Consider the following 7,443-nt stretch of genomic DNA (forward strand, 5'->3'; position numbering starts at 1 on the left):
TCCCCAACTCACAGAACTATCTTAGCTTTCCTGACTAGAATAGGAGGCTAGATTGAAAGTCTGAAATATTGCTCAGTGTAGACATTCTGGGGCCTGGGAGTGTTGCTCAGTGTAGACTGTCTGCCCTGCAGACATGAGAGCGTGAGTTTGACTCCTGGCACCATCTCATAGGCCTCGTGTGATCCTGGTGATACTGTCTTGCGTGATCCCCGGCCCCAAAACAAAAAAAAAATAGTTCTGTCTTTCACACCACAACCAAGTGTGCAAGAGCGCCACAACTAAATTTTACCTAAATTATGTTACAACTGAACAGTGTGTGAGCCCTGTGAGCAAATGTGTGACCCTGTCAAGCACCACAACCCAGTGTGGGAGCACCAGTGAAGGCACCAATAGCAGTGACCACAAAGGGAAGGAAGGGACAGAAATAAATCAGCAATTAAAGAATCTCTTAAACCACCTTCTTACAAACATCAGACCTCACAAGACAGTGAACCATGCCCAGGGGCCAGTGAGGTGACTTAGCTCAAAGGGCCGGGGTGCAGGCTGTGTGTGCAGCAAGGCCAGGCTCACCCAGACTGCAAGGTTCCCTGAGCACCCCTGGCAGCAGCCCCCAAGCACAGAGCCTGGAGTAACCCTGAGCACAGCGGGGTGTAGTTCCCCCACCCTGCCCCAAATGAGCAGATACCAAGAAAGGGAGAGACCCTGCAGGAGCTCCACAGATAACAGCTCCTGAGACAGGGGGAAGGTCTGTGTGTCCTAGTGACAGTAACTATAGCCTCACATCGGTGTCTACTTTGCTGCACTTTTCACCAGTCTGTCACATTTCCTCTCCTGCACCCCATGTGGGTCTCTGAGCCCAGCAGAGTGCAGCCCTGCTCTCCCACAGGCCATTTCCCAGTCAGTCACTCTCTCACCTCTGAGCGCTGCCCCACTGCCACCTCCCTCCGCCAACCAGTTAGTCCCTCCCCATCGCCACGCTCAGATGATGAGTTTATCTTACATTCTATTCAGGTTTTTGGGTTTTGGATCGCACCTGGTTGTACTTAGGGATTAGTCCTGGTGGGGTTCAGGTGACCATATGGGGTGTCAGGGATAGAACCCTGGTCAGTGGTGCCCAAGGTAATCACCTTATTCACTTTCCAATCTGTCTGGTCCCTATATTACTTTAAACCCGTATGAACAGAGTCTGAGGAGAGAACAGCTCCTTCATCTCCTCCATCTCTAATCAGGACCTGGATGCCCTTTCCCCCCAAGGAGGGGCAGGATCATTGTTGTCCAAGGTCCCCTCAGCTTGGGACAGGATCGAAACCTTAAAGAGATTCTAAATAAATCAAAACAAATGCTTCAACGTTATACCACTGTCAGCGATGTCCTCTCCCACCTGCTGTCTCATGTCTCCCACATTGGGTGCCCAAAGGGAGCCCGGGTTCACCCATGGGAGCCTGGATATCCACTCACCACATTCACTTATGATACACAATAACACACAAGATTTGAGTCCATATCTCACCTACCAAATTGATATTTTATTTTTACCAAATGGATATTAAACATGTGATTTCAGAATCCTAAAACATCTATAAGGCTTTGGGTCCCAATATTCATGAGTCCCCATTTCTTGAAACAATGAGTTTTACCCTTATAATTAGTGCTTATAATTAACTGACACAATCATTAAAAATATCAGCCCTACATATTTGAATAAAGCTTATTTTTCCATAAGTGTCACATAAAACAATAGATTAAAGGCAGCAGAAAATATAAAACTCCAGCCAGCTTCTGATGAGATAGAGAAGAAACTTTGAATACATACAATGTAAAGGATTCACTCTTCAACAACACTGTTTATGTTCTGAATTAGTTTTGTCACTTTTCCTTACTATTTTGGGGTAGGGACTTTCAAACAATGCTCACGAGTTCCAGGTTCTCCAGTGCCACACCTGTGGTGTTCTGAGGCCCGTGTGTGCCACACAAAACCAGCTGCATGTGCCCCTTAACCCCCGAAGCACTTTTTTTTTGAGGGGAGACTTTCTGCAAGCACCATGATTTACAAAGTTGTTTGTTATACCGTTGTTTCAGGAAGTCCATGTTCCAAAGCCAATTCCACCACTGTGTGACCTTCCGTTCACCAAAGTCCCCAGTTTCCCACCCAGCCCCTCAGCCAGCCCCATATCAGGCACAAGAAATTTAGTTCAACACGTGCTTGTTATGACACATGGTACAACATAAACTTATTGCAGCATTAAATAATTCCATTGTAGTGGCAGTTCTTGCAGGGATAAATGAGTGGCAGTTGAGTTCTAGCTCTATCTAGCTCTCTGATGTCGCACAGGTGGCCTGGCTTTCTGAGGTTGCACATACGCTCTGGCTTTGAGGTTGCACATGTCAGCTGTGGTGTCGGCACACTTGGCTGTGCTGCTCATTATTTTGGTTGCACACACTAGCATTTTCTCCCACCCACAAGCCTGACCCCCTAGTGGGCACAAAATAATTTACCTAATATTGCTTGTTACAGTAAGAAAGTATCAGGCAATAGATCAATAAAAGTCAATCTGTGATCATTGTTCTATCTCACAATGGTGTCACTAAAGCTGAATGTTTGAGTGTTTACTTGTGTTTTTTTCCTCTGAGTTTCAGTGTTACTATTTTTGCTCACTGAGCTTGGTGGGCTTCTACGAATACTTGCACTAGAGGTGAAATATGGCCCTGGCAGGGGAGAGGGGCATAGGGGAGGTTCTGTATCTGCTCTATCTCTACTTCCACTCCTGAAAAAAATGTCCCCTTGAGAAAGCCCATTAAAAAGAGGTTTTTCCCCATGAACAATAGCCCTTGGATATGTAAAAGTCCATCTTGCATATTATATATAAATATTATATTATATACATGGGCTGGAGTGATAGCACGGTGGGTAGAGCATTTGTCTTGCACTCAGCCAACCTGGGTTCGATCCCTCCGCCCCTCCCAGAAAGCCCGGCAAGCAACCAAGAGTATCTGCAGCTGCACAGCAGAAAATCGATAAGTCAGTCTCAGCCCTGGACACGGGACACAGTGTGACCAAGATCAGGTACGGAAGCAGGTGAAAGGGCAAAGTCCCAGGTCCCAGGTGTGATCTAGTGTTCCCTGGGGCGGGAGGTTGTGGGTTCTGGGGCAGGAGATCAGACCTGGGGGGTTCCTGGTCTCCACAGAATTTGACTTCTCTCTCTCTGCAACCTGTGTTGACTTCTCTCTCTGCAACCTTCTGCCCGAATACTCGTGAAGCGGCCACAATCCTCACTCCCATTGGGCGATGATGTTTAGATCAGCCAATCAGCGTCCGCGCTGCTCCCGTTACGAACTTACTGAAATCCGGAGGAGTGAGAACCGCTTCCTTCCTTCAGTATGTGGGAGCCACGACCCCTCCTGCTGCTGCTCTCGGGGGCCCTGGCCCTGACCCAGACCCAGGCGGGTGAGTGCCGGGTTGGGAGGGGAGTCGGTGCGGGGGGAAGGGTGGGGACTGCCAGGCACTGATGTGCAGGACCCCGAGAAGGAGTTTCTCCGGTTCCCTGCCCGGATGCCCCAAAATGTTCCTCCTTGTCCCCCAACCCCCAACTCCCCCCAGGCCCCTAAGTCTCGCCCTTCTCGGTCCCTCCCCACTTCCCGTCTCCCGAGCCCCCTCCCTTTCCCTCACCCTGGCCCCGGGGCGCGCGGGGGGCGGGTCGGGCCAGGTCTCACCCCTTCCCCTCCCCCAGGCCCCCACTCCCTGCGGTATGTCTACACCGCCGTGTCCCGGCCCGGCGGGGAGCCCCGCTTCATCGCCGTCGGCTACGTGGACGACACGCAGTTCGTGCGCTTCGACAGCGACTCGGCGAGTCCGAGGATGGAGCCGCGGGCGCCGTGGGTGGAGCAGGAGGGACCCGAGTACTGGGAGGAGAACACGCGGAGAGCCAAGGGCCACGCACAGACTTTCCGAGTGGGCCTGAGCAACCTGCGCGACTACTACAACCAGAGCGAGGCGGGTGAGCGCGGCCGGGCAGGGACGAGCCAACACGGGGACGGGCCGGGTCGCCCCGAGGCGGGTCCAAGCGTCCCCGAGGCTGAGGGACCCGCCCCGGACCCTTGACCGGGAGGCGCCTCGGGGACCGGGCCCCGGTTTCGTTTTCGGTTCGGGGTTAATCTGTGGGGGCGGGTCAGACTCTCACACCTTCCAGGTGATGTACGGCTGCGACGTGGGGTCCGACGGGCGCCTCCTGCGCGGGTACTGGCAATTCTCCTACGACGGCGCCGACTACATCGCCCTGAACGAGGACCTGCGCTCCTGGACGGCGGCGGCGGGCACGCAGGCTTGGAGAACCCAGCGCAAGTGGGAGCAGGCGGATGCGGCTGAGCGTGACAGGAACTACCTGGAGGGCAGGTCCGTGCAGTATCTGAGGAGATACCTGGAGAACGGAAACGACACGCTCCTGCGCGCAGGTACTGGGTCCCGGGTACTGATGGCCCCTGACCTTCCCTGGGAGGGGCGACTCCCCACAGAGGGGACATAGTGGGGTTCAGTGTCGGAACAGAGGCCCTTCTTCCCTCAGGACAGGGACGGATCCAGCTGGTTTTTATATTCTGTACCACAGAGACTCGCCCTCCCCTCAGGCCACCCTGTGTCCTCAGGACCATGAAGTTACTTAGTTTGTGTGTGGGGGGGGAAGGGGCGAGGAGAAGGGGCGACCTTCTCTGAAATAACGAATGTGGGTTCCCTGGGACCCGGCAGCCATCTGTGAACTCTCTCAGATCTCAGCTCTGACTCCTGCTTCTCTCAGTCCCTCACCCTCCACTCAGGGCAAGACAGAGTCAGTGTCTCCTGAGAGACGGTACCCGCGCAGGTTTGGGAAGGAGACATAACCTCCTTCCCAAACCCTGTTCTAGAACTTTCCAAGGAATAGGATTTTATTCAGGTTCTCCTGTCAAGTTTCTTTCTGGATTTTTGCCTCCTATTCCAAACCAATTATCCTGTTCAACCTCATTGTGGAAGTGACCCACAGTGTGAATTTTCTCATTGTACCTCCTCAGAAGCCCCCAGAAGCCACATCACCCACCACCCCTTCTCTGACCAGGAGGTCACCTGAGGTGCTGGGCCCTGGGCTTCTACCCTGCCAAGATCACCCTGACCTGGCAGCGTGATGGGAAGGACCTGACCCAGGACACAGAGCTGGTAGAGACCAGACCCTCAGGGGATGGAACCTTCCAGAAGTGGGCGGCTGTGGTGGTGCCTTCAGGAGAGGAGCAGAGATACACGTGCCGTGTGCAACATGAGGGGCTGCCGGAGCCTGTCACCCTGAGATGGGGTGAGGAGGGGGACGGGGCACAGAGCCTGTTCTCAGGGAGTCAAGGTTGGCCCCTCTGGGGAACTGTTGAGGGTCAGGCTGGGGCTGGGGGTCAGACCCTCTCCTTCCTCCCTTCCCAGAGCCCCCTTCTCAGCCCACCATCCTCACTGTGGGCATCATTGTCGGCCTGGCTCTCCTTGGGGCTGTGGTCACTGGAGCTGTGGTGGCAGCTGTGATCAGCAGGAGGAAGCACTCAGGTAAGATGGGGGTGGGTTGGGGGGAATCTGTCCAACACGGCAAGTCTTGAGTCTTGCCCCACTTTGGGGGTCTCCCCCTATATTAGCTCTCCTGCTTCATTAGCGGGAGCACCACCCGCCCCTGTGCTGTCGCTCACACTCCCCTGTGTGTGCCGCTCTCAGGTTTGCTCATGAAAGACACTTTCACCTCCATAAGCTGGGGGTGAACCTGGTTCCCAGGGTCCCAGGTCACAGGGACTGTCCCTGTGAATACAAACTGCCAGGAGAGGCTGGTCAGTCCTGGAGCATCTACTTCCTCCGTGTTTCCTGGTCCTGCCCTCAGTCTTCAATGTTCTGATGCTTCCAGGGTTTCCAGGCCTAGAGAGCTGCTCTGTGGCCTCAGGACCTAGTGCTCTTCCCAACCTTCCCTGGGATGTTTTCTTCCGACAGGTGAGGAAGGAGGACAGTAACTCAGGCTGCAAGTAAGTGTGGGCAGAGCTGGGGCCCTAGAATCCTGGGGACAGAGACTGGAGCCCACGGGGAGCTCCTGCACCCCTAATTCCTCCTCTAGTCCCACCCTCTGGGGCTCTGACCATGGCCAGTTTGTTCCTCCCCAGATAGTGACAGTTTCCAGGGCTCTGATGAGTCTCTCTTGAATCCTAGTGATTGGGCAGAGGGGACAGGACTGGGTTTGGGGGTTCTTTGAGCGGGATGCTGGGAGCTTGCTCAGGATGTCACCATTCTGTCACTCATCTGAGTCTCTTCATTTTTTCTCACAGTGTGAGACAGCTGCCCCGCTGGGTTCCTCACATCCCAAAGTTGTGACTCAAGAACTGCTGATTCTCTTTCTGCCCTGGGACCTGAGTGTGTCTGTGTCCTGTCATATACTGTGAGGGGGGAGACTGGCCCACCCCTGCCCACCGGGCCCTCCACACTGACCTGCGTTCTCTTCCCTGATGCTCTGGGCTGTGCCAGCAGAGACAGGACTCAGCCGTCTTCATCTGTGTTAGCTTCTTGTTCTCCTGAATCATGTTTCTCCCTTACTGAAACCAGCATCTGATTTGCACTTTTCTAATTCCTGTTTTGTGGGGATGAGGTAAACCCTGAAATTTGAGAAGGAAAAAAATCTTCAGGACTTCCATGTGTTTTCTGTCTTGATTTTAGTCTGTCCCACAGGTGACCGGAGAGGCTGTGAGGGAAAGAGAGGGGACAGAGGTGTGCCCAGTCTGTCTCTGTCTCAGTCATTGTGGGCTTTGATGCACCTCTAACTCCTCTGTTGCTTTGTTGCTTTGTTGCTTTCCATCTAATCCAAATGATGGAACAGTGTGCTGGTCAGTTTCCTCTTTTTTTTTCTTTTCTGTTTGAAATCACTTTTGAACCATGTAAGAAATTAGATTTTGAGGTTTTCTTCTGTTTTTAGGCCATACCTGGCAATAATCAGGGTTTACTCCTGGCACTGTGCTCAGGAATCACTCCTGGGGTGTTCAGGGGAACATATGAGATGCTGGGAATCGAACCCAGGTCAGCTATATTCAAGGCAAATGTATGCAAGGCACTGTACTATCTCTCTGGCCTCTAAATTAGGTGGGTTTTTTGTTTGTTTGCTTGTTTTTTAATCTGCTTGCAGGACCAGAGAAGTTGTACAAGAGGCTAAAGCACCTGCCTTGCACGTGGCTGGCTCTAGTTGCATCCCCAGCACTGTATATGGTCCCTGAGCAGACTCAGGAGTCACTCCTGGCAGAAGCTCTGGGGATCATTGGATGCCTGGGATTGAACCCGGGTTGATAGCATGTGAGGCAAGCGCCCTATCCTGCTCAATTTTAAATTATTTTAAAATTTCACTTGGAACCAGTGGCATTTCTTTAGTTGTGCCTTTGGTAAGAAAAAGAGAAAAATTATATAGTCTGATTTGCTTA

General features: G+C 52.8%; 1 pseudogene; it reads left to right on the plus strand.

Moving 5' to 3' along the window:
• Positions 1-3,378: 3,378 nt before the first annotated feature.
• On the plus strand, positions 3,379-6,233 carry LOC129401655 (patr class I histocompatibility antigen, A-2 alpha chain-like; annotated as a pseudogene).
• The last annotated feature ends 1,210 nt before the right edge of the window (positions 6,234-7,443 follow it).

Source organism: Sorex araneus, chromosome 2 (genome assembly GCF_027595985.1).
Source record: "Sorex araneus isolate mSorAra2 chromosome 2, mSorAra2.pri, whole genome shotgun sequence".
NCBI classification, from domain to species: Eukaryota; Metazoa; Chordata; class Mammalia; order Eulipotyphla; family Soricidae; genus Sorex; species Sorex araneus.